Source organism: Emys orbicularis, chromosome 10, assembly GCF_028017835.1.
Source record: "Emys orbicularis isolate rEmyOrb1 chromosome 10, rEmyOrb1.hap1, whole genome shotgun sequence".
In the NCBI taxonomy this organism is placed as follows: Eukaryota; Metazoa; Chordata; order Testudines; family Emydidae; genus Emys; species Emys orbicularis.
In genome coordinates, this window is record NC_088692.1 from 55,867,699 (window position 1) to 55,886,413 (window position 18,715).

The 18,715-nt window shown below is 54.3% G+C and overlaps 1 pseudogene; it reads right to left on the minus strand.

Annotated features, from left to right (window-relative positions):
* Window positions 1-454: 454 nt before the first annotated feature.
* Window positions 455-18,715, minus strand: part of LOC135885073 (voltage-dependent L-type calcium channel subunit alpha-1S-like) — a 45,681-nt pseudogene continuing 27,420 nt past the window's right edge.

Sequence of the window (18,715 nt, forward strand, 5' to 3'; positions counted from 1 at the left end):
CGAGGGGATTGTGTTCCCGGGACGCCGCATGGGGAGAAAATGCCATGCCCACCGCTTGGGGTGAGCCCCTGCCCTCCTCCAGATTCACACCCCCTGGGCCCCACTCCGGACTCGCACCTGCCAGTCAGGAATCGGGGTCTGCAGCGGAGCCAGTCTCCAGGCAACCCAACGAGCACAGCTGGCTTGCAGCAGGCTGCCTATGGATACCGCGCTTGAGGGGTGGGGAGAGCCAGCAGACAAGCTCTTAAGCCCAGCAGCGGCAGTAGCAGCAGTCCAGTGGCTACTCAAAGCATTTGTCCATGGCTGGGACAGCTCCTGCCTTGTCTCAGCTCAGGTAACTCGGTTCTGACACTGGGCTCTGACTCCTGCTCCAACCACTGGGCACGGCTGCCCACATCCTGGTCACGTTATGCACCCCCCAGCACCCCTCTCCAGACTCATGCCCCCCAGACTTTCACCCCACACTCACCTTGGCTTTGAAGGCCATGAGCTTGAGGAACATCTCCAGGGTGAAGAGGATGGTGAAGGCCACGTTCAAGTTGTCCGAGAGGTGGTTCATCTCAGCTGACTGGTTGTAGTGCTGGGGAGCCAGGAAGAGGCACAGGTTAGCCCACTGGGCAATGGGGAGCAGGTATGGGGCTGGGCTCTCAGATTCTGGGCCAGATGTGAGAGCCTGAGACCAACATACAAACCTAGAGCTCTGGCGGGGTTGGAATGTGAGCAGAAGTTGTGATGCTTTCCCCCATTCCACACACAGCTCTGCCAATAGTCCTGCCCCCTAGCCCCCTCCCTGTTCCAGCCCTGGGTCCTGCCCCACAGCTCTGTAGATGTTCCTGACTCCTGATCCGCAGCCCGGGGCATCTCCGCACTCACACACAGCTGTGCCACCGTCCCTCCCTCTTCACCTATAGCACCCGCGGCTTTTCCATAGGAGGGGCCTCCCTGGAGCTGAACTGCTGAACTGCTGAACTGCCTGAAGTATTCCAAGCCAAGATCCAAACCCAGATATCCAGGGGCACCCGACCAGTGGCCCAGCCTGAGTCTCACTTTGATGGCTTGCTAGTCTGCTACCAAGAGCAGGGTGGTCTCGGACACCCCACCCCCAGGCCCCATGGACAGTGATCAAAGGTTGCCACCCAACAGCGAGGTCGTTAGCTTTGCTCCCTCCTCACCTGCATGCCCAGGCAGATGGTGTTCAGCATGATCAGGAAGAACATGAGGTACTCGAAGTAGTAGGAGGTCACCACATACCAGATCTGGTACTGATAGGGGTTCTTGGGGATGTAGCGTCTCAGAGGGCGGGCTTTCAGCGCGTACTGGACACACTGGCGCTGGGGCAACAGGAGGAAAAAGGTCAAGCGTTGACACCCGTGGAGCAGAGGTGGCACCATGGGCAATTATGAAACACTCCCAGCTATAAAACCTCCAGCTCCGCTCCCTGCCCCTCTCCCCTGCAGAGCCAGGCCAGACCCGATTTCTCACTGCGCAGGAAATCCTGTGATTTTGAACATTTTTTTCCCTGTTCTGAAAACATAAAAATTAGAAAGTTCCCATGAAACAAAAGTTGTGTTTGGAGCCGATCTAAATGTTTTGCTCTGAGAAAACGGGAATGTTTCCCGCCGCCTTCGACCTTCGTCAGCTTAAATCTGTGGTTTGGTTTGAAATGAAAAATCAAACCAAAACCCCCCCAAACATTCCATTCAGAAAATGGCTGAATGGCTGACGCTAGCAAAACGCTTCATTGCGGGAGGGGGTTCCAAATGATATTTCATCAGAAGGGACACGTTTTCAACAGCATCAGCATTTTCCACAGGAGAACTGTTGTGATGAAACATTTCTGCCCCTCTCTGGCTCCAGGCTGCCCTGGTGCACGGTTACCAGCAATCGCTTGGGCATTCTGCTCTCGGCCCCTTCTGGCCCAGGTCGCCTGGGTTAACTCCCTCTGTTCTTGCACATTGGGCATGAGACTCATAACAACCTCAGGAGCTCAGGATCTGGAATCCACCCATCCATCTGTGAAGCTGGACCACAAGTCCATAGGGCCATTTGTGATCACAGAAAAACTTGACCCGGTAACCTTTTGATTGCAGCTGCCAGAATCCCTCAAGGTCCACCCCTTGTTCCACATCTCCTTCCTGAAACCTTTCACCGAGAATCCCTTCCCACCCCATGCTACTCCTCCCCCTCTGCCAATAACTGGGCTGGGCCAAGAGGAACGCATGGGCCAGCGGATTCGGGACTCCCGCTGAGTCCGGGGACGACTCCAATAGCTGAGTGATGGGGAGGGATGCGGCCCAGAAGAGCATTTGTGGGAATCCCTGGAACACGTCCATGCCCTGGACCTCCTGCAGGCTCCCCAAGAAATCCAGCCCAAGGGCTCCAGGGAGGCAACCCTAAAAGAAGCGGGGTGCTGTCAGGTATCAGACCAGCTAGGACCAGCCGCTGGCCTAGTCCCTGACTAACTTCGCTGCAAAGCAATCCAGTGAGCCTATCTGCACTACCTTGGAACTGACAGAGAGGTCACAGCCCCTGACGGTTCTAAGCCCGGCCCACACCGCAGATCAGCGGCTGCTTACCGGGTACCTTGCCTGCAGCAGCACTTGCCCTTGTTCCAGTCCCTGCTCCCTTCCAGCTTCAAATTTCTGGCTTCGATCCCTAGCTCTGCCCGTGGCTTACCATGCCTTCGGCTCTGGCATTTGGCTTCTGATCCTCGGCTCATTCCTGGACTTTGCCCTCCCTGGACCCAGTTCTAACCAGTTATTAGTCTGGGTGGGAAGCCGGAGCCCCTTGCACTCCCAGGCAGGAATGGGCCATATAGGGCCATATTCTAGCTTTCCTTGGGCGGGGGAGAGGTCACGGGGGCAGCAAGAATCCTGCATGACAGTCGTGGCGGGGACTAGCACCACTGGGAATGCCGGATGTCCCTCATGGGGTGTGGCTGGGGCCCAGCTGCGAGGCCAGTGTGCAACGGTGGGAGCATTTTCTGCACCTTCTTAAAGGGAGCAGCAGGTCCCACTCCCGAGGGGGCTCCCCAGCCCACCGCCACCCCTTGTTGGCAGGCCACCGCCAGTCACTGACCTGTAGGGTGACCAGATCTCAAGAGTAAAATATCAGGACACATGGGGGGGGCACACCGGAGGCATGGGGGAGGGGAGTGCACAACCCTAGGAAGCTGCGAGGGGGGTGCATGGCCCCAGCTCCGGCCCCCTCTGCAAGCCGCGGGTCGGGGACACATGGCCCCGGTTCCAGCCCCCTCTGCAAGCCGCAGGTCAGGGACGCACGGCCCCGGCTCCGGCCCCCTCTGCAAGCCGCAGGTCGGGGACGCACGGCCTTGCTCTGGCCCCCGCCGCAAGAGGGGGTCACAGGGCTGGTGCAGGGGGTTGGGGCGCAGGAAGGGGGTTCGGGGTGCTGACTCCGGGAGAGAATTTGGGTGCGGGAGGGGGCTCAGGGCTGGGGCAGAGGTGCGGGCTCCGGGCGGCGCTTACATCAGGCAGCTCCCCAGAAGTGGCAACATCTCCCTCTGGCTTCTAGGCAGAGGGGCGGTTAGGTGGCTCTGTGCACTGCCTCGCCCACAGGTGCCGCCACAGCATCTCCCATTGGCCGCGGTCCCCAGCCAATGGGAGCTGCGGAGCCGGTGCTCATGGCGGGGCAGTGCGCAGAGCCCCCGGCCGTCCCTGCACCTAGGACCCAGAGGGAGATTTTACCACTAGCCATCTGGGTAGGGAGCCTACCAGCTCTGCACCAACCGGAAGCCTGGCAGCCCTACAATACTGGGACAAATGGGGTGAGGAGCCCCCTCGGGAGTGGGACCTGCTGCTCCCTTTAAGAAGGTGCAGAAAATGCTCCCACCGTTGCACACTGGCCTCGCAGCTGGGCCCGAGCCACACCGCATGAGGGACCTCCAGCATTCCCAGTGGTGCTAGTTCCCGCCACGACTGTTATGCAGGATTCATGTCCATCATACATCGGTCGGGACACAGGACAGAGAGTTAAATATCGGGAAAGTCCCGATTTTATCGGAACGTCTGGTCACCCTACTGACTTGGGGCAGGCCCCCACTGCAGCTCAAAGGGTCGATACTGTGCTGCTCCCACATAGCCAATACGCTAGTGTGGTGGGGCGGCTGCCCCACACAGGGAGGAAGGATTAAAGCAGGCCAGAGGGAGCCTGCGCAGAACCCTCCCATTAGAGAGGCGAGCCAATCAGGAGGTGGCTTGTTGCAGCGGCCAATCAGGGCCAGCAGAAGCCATATATAAAGGGCTGCTCAACAGAGCAAAAGGCAGTCTCTCCCTGGCCTGGGTGACTAGGAGCACCGTGGCTAGAGCAGTGCTGGGCAGGGTAGCAGAGCAGAAGGAGCTTCTGGCTGACCGTTGCCAGACTGAGGCCCCGGAGGAAGGGCAGACAACATGCTAGGGCTGCCCCCCACTTGCCCTGAGGGAAGTGGCCCACACAGACTGCAGTTTGCCCCTGGAGCAAGGGACTAGACTGGTGACTGCAGCAGGCCACTGAGGCGAGTGGCTGGACTATAGACTGCCAGTCCCCCCGAAAGGGGTGGGAGACAGCGGAGAGAAGAGGACGCCGGGGAGCAACGCGGGTCACAGGGTGGTGGAGACAGCAAAGCGGGAGTAACGGCGAGCGAGACACCACCGGAGGAGGCCGCCCTGTGGAAGGATTTGAGCTAATTCCAGAACGGCCAGCAGGAGGCGCCATGGTGGTGAGTCTCGCTCCATCACAACTAGTTAGTGTAGGGTTACCATACGTCCAGGTTTCCCCGGACATGTCCGGCTTTTCGCTCTTTAAATAGCCGTCCGGGGGGGATTTCTAATAATCTACAAATGTCCGGGATTTCCCCCGGTCGGCTATTTAAAGAGCGAAAAGCGGCTGACAGGGCGGCCGAGAGCTGCTCACATTGGGGCCTCGGCAGTCAAAGCTCCTTCCCAGCTCCCCCCATCCCCTGCAGCCTTACCATGCCGCCCGGCAGTGCTGGGGGGTGGGGCTGTGCGCCTGTGAGGGAACGCGGCGGCGGGGCTGGCAGCGGTGGCCAGAGCCCCGCTTCCCCCCTCCTCCACAGCCTCAGCACGCCGCTCGGGCGGGGCGGAGCCAGACACCTGCTCTAAGCCGAGCGGCACGGTAAGGGGGCCGGGGAGTTGGAGAAGGGGGACAGTCAGGGGACAGGGAGCGGGGGGGAGGGTTGGACGGGTCGGGGGTTCTGGGGGAGCTGTCAGGGGGGCAGGGGTGTGGAGAGGGGTCGAGGCAGGCAGGGAGCAGAGGGGGTTGGATGGGTCGGGAGTTCTGGGGGTCCTGTCAGGGGGCGGGGAGCAGTTGGATAGGGCATGGGAGTCCCAGGGGTCTGTCTGGGGGCGGGGGTGTGAATATGGGGTGGGGATGTGGATAAGGGTCGGGGCAGTCAGGGGACAGGTAGGGTCCTAGAGGGGCAGTTAGGGTGGGGGGTTCTCAGGAGGGGGCAGTCAGGGGACAAGGAGTGGGGGGGGGGTTGGGGGTTCTGAGGGGGGCAGTCAGGGGGTGGGAAGTGGGTTGGAGTGGATGGGGGCAGGGCGGGGCTAGAGCGGGACTCCCCTCCCCCCGCCCCCCCAGTGTCCTCTTTTTTGATTGTGGAAATATGGTAACCCTAAGTTAGTGGTCTGTGCAGCCTGGCTTATGGGAACCATCCTGAGCTCCCAGTGTGGTGGCCAAGCCTGGATGTGTCGGTGAAGGTGTCAGAGAGCAGACAGAGAGAGGCACAGAAGAACAGGGGGTCTCGTCTTTCAACTCTGCAGCTTGGACACACCCTCATGCCTGGGCTCCCGGCCTCTCCTGCCTGGGGTCCCCTGCACCTTGGTCTTGCCTAGTTCACACCCAGCTAGGGCACCCCGGCTCTTGTCCGGCTGGCACTCATCCCGCACGCTTAGCCACGTCCAGACCCTGGCACCTAGCTCTGGTTCAACTGGCTCCTCGCACCCAGAGCCTGGGCATCCCTGGAACCGGGAGTTACCCATGTCATGGGGGCTGGGGTGGGAGGAGACTGGGGGGTCGGAGGGAGGTCTCTGCAGGGTGGGGGAGGTTCCATGGGGGGGATTCCACGGGGAGTACCTGGTTCTTGTCCAGCTCGCAGTTCTTGTATTCGCTCTCGCCCTGCTCCTGGAAGGTGACGATGACAAAGCCGACGAAGATGTTCATCACGAAGAAGGCAATGAGGATGATGTAGATGATGAAGAAGATGGCAATCTCCACCCGGTAGTTGTAGATGGGGCCCATGTCCTCGGTGTGGGTGTCAATGGCCTTGTACAGCAGCCTGGGGGGGTGGCGAGTAGAGAGCATGCAGTTTACCAGGCTGCATGGGGGGATGGCTCAGTCCAGCTGAGCTAAGGCAGAGAGGTCAGGACATCCCAGACAGCTGCTTCCCCTTTGACTGCACTGGCACCTCTGTGCCCCTGATCGGGGGTGGGGGGGTCTGACCCCTCTCTCCATCTTCGGGAGAAGTCCCCTCACATGGCATTCCCCAGCCAGGCAGCAGCACCAGTGGGGTGCTGGGATCTCCCCCCGTGCAGCCTGACCCAGTGCCCGGCCCCCATGCTGCGTGCTCCCCCCGGCGGACTCACTGCGGCCAGCCCTCGAAGGTGGAGACGGTGAAGAGCGACATCATGGCTGAGAGGACGTTGTCGAAGTGGAAGTCATTGTGCACCCACTTGCGCGGGTACAGCTCTTGCTGCTTGGGGCCGCTGTCCATGTACACAATGAAGTTGCCTCTGGAATGGGAGGCAGCGGCGCATTTACAGACGAGGGGTGAGCGAGCGGGGGACTGGGCCCAGAAACTCTCCAGTCCCCTTGCCCATGACACACATGTGCCCGCCTGCTGAAGACTCCATCCTGCTCAGAGCACGTTACTGTCTCACCAAATCAACCTGGGGAACTCACAGCTGCAGGAAGCCAGAGGCCTGTGCTGGTCGCGACAAGCACCATGGCCGAGTATGCGAGTTCTGACAATAACAGGAATCGGCAGTCATGCAATCAGGGTGTGCTGAGGAAGGATCACCTGTGGATGCCAGGGCTACAACCCGTCTACAACCTGCCCAGCAGCCTCACCAAGATCCACCCTTGGTGCCTCTCCCCGGAGTACCTGGGATCAGGTGGCAGCCTGGATCTACAGGCTGGAGCAGCTTGGCAAATCCCACCACATGCATGGCAAATCCTGCCGTCCGGGATGAGCTCTGCCCTTCCACAGCCAGGGAGACTCATGCCCCAGGGCAGCCCCCTATACACCCAGACATGTACTCCACCCACTAGGGTGTCTGAAAGGGGACCTGCAAAGGTGACATAACACCTGGGGATATGGGCGGCACGTGACTCCTCCATTTGGGGAGGCTGCGTGTGCCCAGACCATGGCCCTGCCCCTGCTCCAGCTCCTGCCCCACTCATCCCCGCCTGCGCCTCTTTGGCCCCTCCCCTGGGGTTCCCCTGCCTGCCCACCGGCTTCCGGCCGCTCACCCCTCGTGCATGCGTGTGTCTCTTCACCCCCTCCCGCAAGGCTCCCCTGCAAGCAGACTGGGGACAGGAAGAGGATGAGTGGGAGCGGGAGCTCAAGTGGAGTGCGGGCAGGACCACAGCCGGGGTGCCCACCCTTTTGGCAGCGGTGCGCTCCAAAGGTGGCAGGCCGTCTGTTTGGGGAGGCTTAGCCCCCTCTGGCCTCTTATACCCACCACCCATGCCTGGGGGCTGCCATCTTCTGCTCCTGCTTTTGATGATGAGTGAAGAAGGCCTGAAAGAGCTTTTCCAGGTCGTTCCATAAAACATAAGACAGTCCCAGGCTTAGGGTTGCCAACTTTCTACTCACACAAAACTGAACAGCCCTGCCCTGCCTCCCAGACCCCGCTTCCCACTCACTCCCTCTGTCACTCGCTCTCCCCACCCTTACTCACTCCCTCATTTCCACCAGGCTGGGGCAGGGGGTTGGGATGCGTGAGGGGGTGAGGGCTCCGGCTGGGGATGCGGGTTCTGGGGTGGGGCCAAAAATGAGGGGTTTGAGGTGTAGGAGGGGCTCAGGGCTGGGGGATGGAGCTGAGGGGTTCGGAGTATGGGAGGGGGTTCCGGGCTGAGGCAGGGGACCGGGAGGTGGGAGGGGGTACAGGCTCTGGCGTGGGGGTGTGTGTTCTGGAGTGGGGCCAGAAATGAGGGGTTCAGGGTGCGCGAGGGGGCTCCGGGCTGGGAAAGGGGGTTGGGGGGTGGAGGTGCAGACTCTGGGGTGGGGCTGGGGATGAGGGGTTTGGGGTGCAGGAGGGTGCTCCGAGCCAAGGGCGTGAGGGGGATCAGGGCTGGGGCAGGGGGTTGGGGCGTGGGAGGGGGTCAGGGGTGCAGGTTCTGGGCGGCAGTTACCTCAAGCAGCTCCCGGAAGCAGTGGCTTGTCCTCCCTCTGGCTCCTACGCGGAGGCGCCGCCAGGTGGCTCTGCGCGCTGCCCTGTCCGCAGGCACCCCCCCTGCAGCTCCCATTGGCTGTAGTTTCTGGCCAATGGGAGCTGCAGAGCTGGCACTTGGGGCGGGGACAGCGTACGGAGCCCCCTGGCTGCCCCTATGCATAGGAGCCAAAGGGGGGACATGCTCCTGCTTCCAGAAGCTGCAGCTGACTTATCCCCGCTGTGCCGCTGACCGGACTTTTAATGGCCTCATCAGTGGTGCTGACCGGAGCCACCAGGGTCCCTTTTCGACCAGGCGTTCCGGTCAAAACCCGGACACCTGGCCACACTGCTAGTGCCTTAACCGTTGGCCTGGCCTTCCTCTGGCTTACGAGCCCAACTCCTCCTTGGTCCTGGCCATTCAACACTCCCCTCGGCTCTCTGCCCCCTAGAGCAAACTGCCCTGTGCTGCAGGCTTTGCTCTGCATAGAGACCCACGCCTGGGCTCCTCTGCTCAGCAGGCTCCCGGGAACAGGCTGTGAGCACAAGAGACCAGGACTGGTTCCTCGCCTTCCCCACCAGTCCCCCCTCAGGCAATGACACCCCCAGTCCCTGCGCTCTGGCTGCGATGTACATGCAGTGACGACAGGGGGCGCCTACCTGCATTCCTCTTCTGTCATCTTGGCCGGATCCGTACAGCTGCTAAACTTCCCCTAGGTTTAAGCAGAGAGCAGAAGAATCAGGGATTGTACTGTGAACCGCAGGGGGCCTGACTGATAGACCTGGGGAGCAAGGACAAGGGCGGCTGCTGGCAACTGCAGTACATCCTGACATGACCCCACAGCTTGGCCCTGACCCAGGGGGCAGCATCTCCATGGCCCATTCCAGCCTGAAAGGGGGCTGGTTAGTGCCGGCCGTGAGCGTCTGGGCCCTACCCCAGCTGGGCCTTTCCTTAGAGGTGGTTAGAGCCCAGCCAGATGTGCCAGCCCTCAACTCTCCCTGCGCAGTCAGCAGCACCAACAACCCCTAGGAGCCCTGCAGGGCCCGAAGGCCAGACCACTGCTGCAGCAACCCGTAGCACTTCTAGCCAAAGAGTCACGTCAACCTCATCCATTCGCACAACAGCGCAAGCGCAGAACTGCCTGCAGTGCCACGGGTGGTCAGGAGGAAACACCTGTGATCCTGCAACACGGTGGGGAGCTGGAGCGGGCGGGGGAAACCGAGTCACAGGTGGGGAAGGGACTGGCCCAAGGCTACCTAGCTGGTCAGCAAAGCTGGGAAGAGACCCCCAAATTGGCTGACTCCCACTGGGCCATGGGGCTGCCTTGCTTGGGCACAGATTATGCATACACTGCCCTCTTCTGCCTGCAGCGTGCTGGTACCCCCAAGGGGATGGCCGGGGATGGTCCTCGGCCTCCCTCTGAATTTCTGACATGGGAGAATCCCCTCTCTTAAAAGAAACGAAGGGGAGCCACTTCCTGGCGCTTCCCTGAGCTCAGCTCCACCCCAGCTCTCCCCAGGACAGGGAGGGTTGGGGGATACCAGCGCTGGGTTCTGGCCGGGAGGGGCTCTCACCTTGAAGAGCTGCACCCCGATGCAGGCGAACATGAACTGCAGCAGGGTGGTGACAATCACAATGTTGCCGATGGTCTTGATGGCCACGAACACGCACTGGACTACGTGCTAGAGAGAGAGAGAGGCCAATGCAGAGATGGGCCAGGCCTGCAGCACCACGACCTGCTGTGGGTATCGGCCGTGCCCGTGTGCAGGGGAAGGGGCCATCCCAGACACGGACGGGGGACACAGCACCACACCGGTGTGCAGGGGACGCGGCTGTCCCAGACACGGACGGGGGACCCGGCACCACACTGGTGTGCAGGGGAAACGGCTGTTCCAGATGCAGCCAGGGGACCTAGTACAAAACCAATGGGTTGCCTCCCAGCTGCCCACAGACACCTAACAAAACACCCGGGTGAGAGTGAAATCAGGTGGCCTGAGCCCTGGGACGTGCAGTCCTGGGATCCTGCTCAGATGGCCCATGATCTGGCAGGCCCTGGATTCCTGTGGCAGATCTGAGGGGGGCCGTGTCCACCCCCTATGGAGGGCCCTTGTCCCCGCCTTGCTCTCACCTTCAGCCCCTTCGCTCTGTTAATGGCCCGCAGTGGCCACAGGACTCTCAGCACCCTCAGGATTTTCACCACGGAGATGGCGCTGGACCTGGGGAGGGCGGGGGGAGACAGGGTGACTCAGCCAGCTTGGGGTCTGGCCAGACAAATCAGCTCCTCACACGCCGTCAGGAGCCAAACCGGCCTGCAGCGATGCATCGGGGGAGAGCCAACACCTGTGCCCCTCCAACATGGGCAGGGGAGCTGTACCTGCCAGGGACAGGAGGGGACAGACTGGGGGGACAGACAGGGGAGGACGGGGCATGCTGGAGGGGGCAGGCTGGGGGACATGCTTGGAGGGCAGGCCGGGGGTTGCAGAGCAGCAGGGGCAGGAGGGGGCATGCTGGGGGGCAGGCTGGCGGTGTGCTGCAGGGGACAGGCTGGGGGGTGCGGAGCGGGAGGGGGCGCGCTGGGGGGCAGGCTGGCGGTGTGGGGCAGGGGCAGGGGCAGGGGCAGGAGGGGGCAGGGGCAGGAGGGGGCAGGGGCAGGAGGGGGCAGTCTGGGGGGCATGCTTGGGGGGCAGGCCGGGGGGTGCGGAGCGGCAGGGGCAGGAGGACAGGCCGGGAGCATGCTCTGGCGGGGCCAGGCTGTCATGTGTTCTAGGAGGGGATTGCAATCCAGTTTGACAGAGCTCCCCAAGGGCAGCACTTCCAGGCGCTTCCCCCCATTCCTGTAAGGGGCAGGAGGCTGCACAGTACATCAGTAGCAGAGTTGGGCCTAGCCCCCAGGATCGCTGACATCCCTGTCCTGAGCCCTAGCCCCTAGGCCACATTCCCACCCACCGTGAGGAACAGAACCCAGGAGTCCTGAAGGAACTTGGGGGAGGAGGAAGGCAATTCCAGATTGAAGTGGGTGCCTGCCCACAAAATCCTTGCGTATCCAATTCATGGCATAGCCTCTCCTCCCCATTCTCAGGGGTTGTTTATTTCCTTACGCCCAACAGCGTGGCTGGATGACTTTGTGGCACTGAATAGTGTATGAATGCTAATGCAAGGGGAATCAACCAACTCACATGCTTCTGGGCACAGGCTGATTGTCACAGGGATCAGGAGGGAATTACTCCCCACCCTCCATCTACAGCCCTGCATCCCTACCATCTGCAGCATCAGTTACTGGTCATTGCTGGAGGTGAGATACTAGGCTAGACAGACCAATGGCCTAACCCATCCTACGTCTCTATTGCCAACGTAGATGACAGCACAGCAGATGGCCCTATCCTCTGCTGAACAGGCAGACCTGTTGCTACAACGGGTGCTTACTCAATTCCCATGGAGATGAGGGAGACAGCAACCACCAGCAGATCCAGGATGTTGAAGTAGTTCCGGCAGAAGGACCCCTTGTGAAGGAATGCACCCTATGCGGTCATCTGAAGGGGAGCAGAGGGGAGTTAATGGGAACGGGGCAGATCACCTCTGATCCTCTTTCTTTTTAGTGACTGCTGCTCATGAAAGAAGCCAGATTGGAGCCCTGGACACTTAAGTCCTCTCTAGATCCACAGAATAGGCACAGTAAAGGAAGCTTATCATGTACCACCGAGCCAGCGAGCCTCAGCCCCACCCCACAGGAGTCTCTCCAGGGAGTTCATTCTCCACAGCCCGTTCTTGGCCCAGCTGCCAATTGTGATGGTGCTTTTCTCACGCAGACACCTGTGGCCTAGGAACTGGGCTGACAGCCACTAAACAAATGCTTCCCTGGGCGCCCAACCGGCCACAGTAGAGCACGGCCCGCAGGGCCTTCTCTGACTGCTCCGTCTAGGGCGGGACTCAGGAGCAGAGCTGGTCAAAACTCAGCATTTCTGTTTCGGGGGAAATTTCGACACATCATCATTTGGTTTTGGTCCCGATTGGAACAAAAAAAATATTTTCAAAATATCGCATGAAATGGAAGTTTTGAAAAATGTTGGTTCTGGAACACTGAAATTTTGTTTTGTTTTATTTTATTTTATTTTATTTTATTTCTTTTTTTTGTTTGTTTAATATTTTTATTTTTCTATTATTTAATGACATGCCTGTGGCATACACTACTACTACTGGTGTCGTAAAATGACATAATCGTTTAATTATTCTATTGATTTTATTTTAAATATTTAATAACGGGTGCTTCAGTCTAGCAGAGAAAGGCATAATATAGTTCCATGGCTGGAAGTTGAAACTAGACAAATTCAGACTGGAAAGAAGGTGTAAATTGTTTACAGTGAAGGTAATTAATCATTGGAGCAATTTACCCAGGGACGTGGTGGAGACTCCACCACTGACAATTTTTAAATCAAGAGGGGATGTTTTTCTAAAGGCATTCTCTAGGTTCTATGGTCTGTGTCACATAGTAGGTCAAACCAGATGATCGTAATGGTCCCTTCTGGCCTTGGAATGGATTAATCTGTGCATTTTTAAAACAGTTAAGGGCAGCTGCTACTTAGCACTGATTGAAACATCTTCTCTTCTCTTCTAGGTCAAAACGTCTGCTGTTTGCATTGTAACTCCAGTGTCAAACTATTTCATTACAACACAAACAGGAGACATTTTGATCTAAAAGAAAAGCGAAGCTGTTTCAATCCATGCTAAGTGGCAGCTGCCCTTAATAAGTTTTAAAATAAACTATATTAAAATAATATTTCTACTAGGGCTGTCAAGCGATTAAAAAAATTAATCACGATTAAAAAAATTAATATTGATTAATCTTGCTGTTAAACAATAGAATACCACTTCTTTAAATATTTTTGGATGTTTTCTACATTTTCAAATATTTTGATTTCAATTACAACACAGAATACAAAGTGTACACTGCTCACTTTATATTTATTTTTGATTACAAATACTTGCACTGTAAAAAACAAATGAAATAGTATTTTTCAATTCACCCAATACAAGTACTGTAGTGCAATCTCTTTATCATGAAAGTTGAACTTAAAAATGTAGAATTATGTACAAAAAATAACTGCATTCAAAAATAAAACAATGTAAAACTTTAGAGCCTACAAGTCCACTCAGTCCTATTTCTTGTTCAGCCAATCGCTCAGACAAACAAGTTTGTTTACATTTGCAGGAGATAATGCTGCCCGCTTCTTATTTACAATATCACCTGAAAGTGAGAACAGGTGTTCTCATGGCACTGTTGTAGCCGGCGTCACTAGTTATTTACATGCCAGATGCGCTAAAGATTCATATGTCCCTTCATGCTTCATCCACCATTCCAGAGGACATGCGTCCATGCTGATGACGGGTTCTGATTGATAACAATCCAAAGCAGAGCGGACCGATGCATGTTCATTTTCATAATCTGAGTCAGATGCCACTAGCAGAAGGTTGATTTTCTTTTTTGGTGGTTCGGGTTCTGTAGTTTCTGCATCAGAATATTGCACTTTTAAGACTTCCGAAAGCATGTGCCACACCTTGTCCCTCTCAGATTTTGGAAGGCACTTCAGATTCTTAAACCTTGGGTTGAGTGTTGTAGCTATCTTTAGAAATCTCACATGGTACCTTCTTTGCGTTTTGTCAAATCTGCAGCAAAAGTGTTCTTAAAATGAACAACATGTGCTAGGTCATCATCTGAGACTGCTATAACATGATATATGGCAGAATGCGGGTAAAACAGAGCCAGAGACATACAGTTCTCCCCCAAGGAGTACAGTCACAAATTTTATTAACGCATTATTTTTTTAACAGGTTTCAGAGTAGCAGCCGTGTTAGTCTGTATCTGCAAAAAGAACAGGAGTACTTGTGGCACCTTAGAGACTAACAAATTTATTAGAGCATAAGCTTTCGTGGGCTACAACCCACTTCTTCGGATGCATATAGAGTGAAACATATATTGAGGAGATATATATACACACACAGACAGAGAGCATGAACAGGTGGGAGTTGTCTTACCAACTCTGAGAGGCCAATTAAGTAAGAGAAAAAAAACTTTTGAAGTGATAATCAAGATAGCTCAGTACAGACAGTTAGATAAGAAGCAAGTGTGAAAATACTTACAAGGGGAGATAGATTCAATGTTTGTAATGGCTCAGCCATTCCCAATCTTTATTTAATCCTGAGTTGATTGTGTCTAGTTTGCATATCAATTCCAGCTCAGCAGTCTCTCGTTGGAGTCTGTTTTTGAAGTTTTTCTGTTTTAAGATAGCCACCCGCAGGTCTGTTATAGAATGGCCAGACAGGTTAAAGTGTTCTCCCACTGGTTTTTGAGTATTATGATTCCTGATGTCAGATTTGTGTCCATTAATTCTTTTGCGTAGAGACTGTCCGGTTTGGCCAATGTACATGGCAGAGGAGCATTGCTGGCACATGATGGCATATATCACATTGGTAGATGTGCAGGTGAACGAGCCCCTGATGGTATGGCTGATGTGATTAGGCCCTATGATGATGTCACTTGAATAGATATGTGGACAGAGTTGGCATCGGGCTTTGTTACAAGGATAGGTTCCTGGGTCAGTGTTTTTGTTCAGTGATGTGTGGTTGCTGGTATTTGCTTTAGGTTGGGGGGTTGTCTGTAAGCGAGGACAGGTCTGTCTCCCAAGATCTGTGAGAGTAAAGGATCATCTTTCAGGATAGGTTGTAGATCTCTGATGATGCGCTGGAGAGGTTTTAGTTGGGGGCTGAAGGTGACAGCTAGTGGTGTTCTGTTATTTTCTTTGTTGGGCCTGTCTTGTAGGAGGTGACTTCTGGGTACTCGTCTGGCTCTGTCAATCTGTTTTTTCACTTCAGCAGGTGGGTATTGTAGTTTTAAGAATGCTTGATAGAGATCTTGTAGGTGCTTGTCTCTATCTGAGGGATTGGAGCAAATGCGGTTATATCTTAGAGCTTGGCTGTAGACAATGGATCGTGTGATGTGTCCTGGATGGAAGCTGGAGGCATGTAGGTAAGTGTAGCGGTCAGTAGGTTTCTGGTATAGGGTGGTATTTATGTGACCATCGCTTATTAGCACAGTAGTGTCCAGGAAATGGACCGCTTGTGTGGATTGATCTAGGCTGAGGTTGATGGTGGGATGGAAATTATTGAAATCATGGTGGAATTCCTCAAGGGCTTCTTTTCCATGGGTCCAGATAATGAAGATGTCATCAATGTAGCGCAAGTAGAGTAGGGGCGTTAGGGGATGAGAGCTAAGGAAGCGTTGTTCTAAGTCAGCCATAAAAATGTTGGCATACTGTGGGGCCATGCGGGTACCCATAGCAGTGCCGCTGACTTGAAGGTATATATTGTCCCCAAATGTGAAATAGTTGTGGGTGAGGACAAAGTCACAGAGTTCAGCCACCAGGTTAGCTGTGACATTATCGGGGATACTGTTCCTGATAGCTTGTAGTCCATCTTTGTGTGGAATATTGGTGTAGAGGGCTTCTACGTCCATAGTGGCCAGGATGGTGTTTTCTGGAAGATCACCGATGGATTGTAGTTTCCTCAGGAAGTCAGTGGTGTCTCGAAGATAGCTAGGAATGCTGGTAGCGTAGGGTCTGAGGAGAGAATTGAGCTGGAATTGATATGCAAACTAGACACAATCAACTCAGGATTAAATAAAGATTGGGAATGGCTGAGTCATTACAAACATTGAATCTATCTCCCCTTGTAAGTATTTTCACACTTGCTTCTTATCAAACTGTCTGTACTGAGCTATCTTGATTATCACTTCAAAAGTCTTTTTTCTCTTACTTAATTGGCCTCTCAGAGTTGGTAAGACAACTCCCACCTGTTCATGCTCTCTGTCTGTGTGTATATATATCTTCTCAATATATGTTTCACTCTATATGCATCCGAAGAAGTGGGTTGTAGCCCACGAAAGCTTATGCTCTAATAAATTTGTTAGTCTCTAAGGTGCCACAAGTACTCCTGTTATTTTTTTAACGAGCGTCATCAGCATGGAAGCCTGTCCTCTGGAATGGTGGCTGAAGCATGAAGGGGCATACGAATATTTAGCATATCTGGCACATAAATACTTTGTAATGCCAGCTACAAAAGTGCCATGTGAACGCCTGTTCTCACTTTCTGGTGACATTGTAAATAAGAAGCAGGCAGCAGTATCTCCCGTCAATGTAAACAAACTTTAGAGACTGGGAATGGTTGGGTCATTACACTAATTGAATTTTTTTTCCCCATGTTAAGTTCTCTTCACACCTTCTATGGGTCATCTCGATTATCACTTCAAAGATTTTTTTTCTTCTGCTGCTGATAGCTCATCTCAATCGATTGGCCTCTTACAGTTGGTATGCATACTTCCACCTTTTCATGTTCTCTGTATGTATAAATATCTTCTGTCTGTGTGTTCCATTCTATGCATCCGAAGAAGTGAGCTGTAGCCCACGAAAGCTTGTGCTGAAATAAATTTGTTAGTCTCTAAGGTGCCACAAGTACTCCTGTTCTTTTTGCGGATACAGACTAACACGGCTGTTACTTTGAAACCTTTTTTGTCTGAGTGATTGGCTGAACAAGAAGTAGGATTGAGTGGACTTGTAGGCTCTAAAGCAGGGGTTCTCAAACTGGGGTTTGGGACCCCTCAGGGGGCACAAGGTTATTACATGGGGGGTTGTGAGCTGTCAACCTCCATCCCAAACCCCGCTTTGCCTCCAGCATTTATAATGGTGTTAAATATATAAAAAAGTGTTCTTAATTTATAATGGGGGTCGCACTCAGAAGCTTCCTATGTGAAAGGGGTCACCAGTAAAAAAGGTTTGAGAACCACTGCTCTAAAGCAAGGGTGGCCAACCTGAGCCTGAGAAGGAGCCAGAATTTACCAATGTACATTGCCAAAGAGCCACAGTAATATGTCAGCAGCCCCCCATCAGCTCCCCCCCCCACCTCCCGCCCACCAGCAGCCCCGCCGATCAGCGCCTCCCCCTCCCTCCCCGCACCTCCCAATCAGCTGTTTCGTGGCGTGCAGGAGGCTCTGGGGGGGGGGGGGGTAGGGGGAGGAACGAGGGCACAGCAGGCTCAGGGAAGGGCGCGGGAAGGGGTGGAGTGGGGGCAGGGCCTGTGGCAGAGCCAGGGGTTGAGCAGTGAGCACCCCCCAACACATTGGAAAGTTGGCGCCTGTAGCTCCAGCCCCGGAGTCGGTGCCTATACAAGGAGCCGCATAGTAACTTCTGAAGAGCTGCATGTGGCTCCGGAGCCACAGGTTGGCCACCCCTGCTCTAAAGTTTTGCATTGTTTTGTTTTTGAATGCAATTATGGAACCAAAAAAATCTACATTTGTAAGTTGCATTTTCACAATAAAGAGATTGCACTCCAGTACTTGTATGAGGTGAACTCAAAAATACTATTTCTTTTATTTATCATTTTTACAGGGCAAATATCTGTAATCAAAAATAATATAAAGTGAGCACTGTACACTTTGTATTCTGTGTTGTAATTGAAATCAATATATTTGAAAATGTAGAAAAACATCCACAAATATTTAACAAATTTCAAGTGGCATTCTATTGATTAACAGTGCGATTAAAACTGCGACTAATCGTGATCTTTTTATTTAATCGCATGAGTTAACTGCGATTAATTGACAGCACTAATTTCTATTATATTATGACATGTCACAGTAATAGGGCATATTATGGGCGTACATTAATGGCAGTTGCTAGTTCGTATTGATGGAAACCTATTATGTGCTGTTACTCCTGCCATGGTATGAAATAATGTAAACATGAAAAAAGAAAGGACATCAAATTCTAAACAACATTTTGAATATTTCCAATATATTTTTTTTGGCAGGAATTTTTGTCAGAATCAACACAATTTCATGACAAATTTCAGTTTTGGAGAAACTAACGAAAAACGTTTGAGGAAAATGTTCTGATCAGCTGTACGGAGGTGGCCGTCCTAGTGGTGATAGTAAGTGACACAGGCTGGCCAGCGACCCCCCCCAGTGTCTGTCTGTGTGCAGCAGCCTCAATCAAAGATTCCCCATTCACTGCAGCCACTTCTGACGCCTGCCTCTGCTCTGCCCCGATCAGCGGCTCCCCTCACGGCATCACCCCATTATGCACCGTCTCCAGAAAGATGGGGTGTGACTCACCTTCAGGACTATTTCAACTGTGAACACGGAGGTGAAGCCGATGTCAAAATATCCCAGAATCTGAAGATAAAAATCAGTCAGAGGTTTTGGTAACTCGGGAGACCAGATGTTATTTGAACGTCCTACAACCGGGAGCTTTGGCAGACAGACGGCACACTGCCCCGCTGA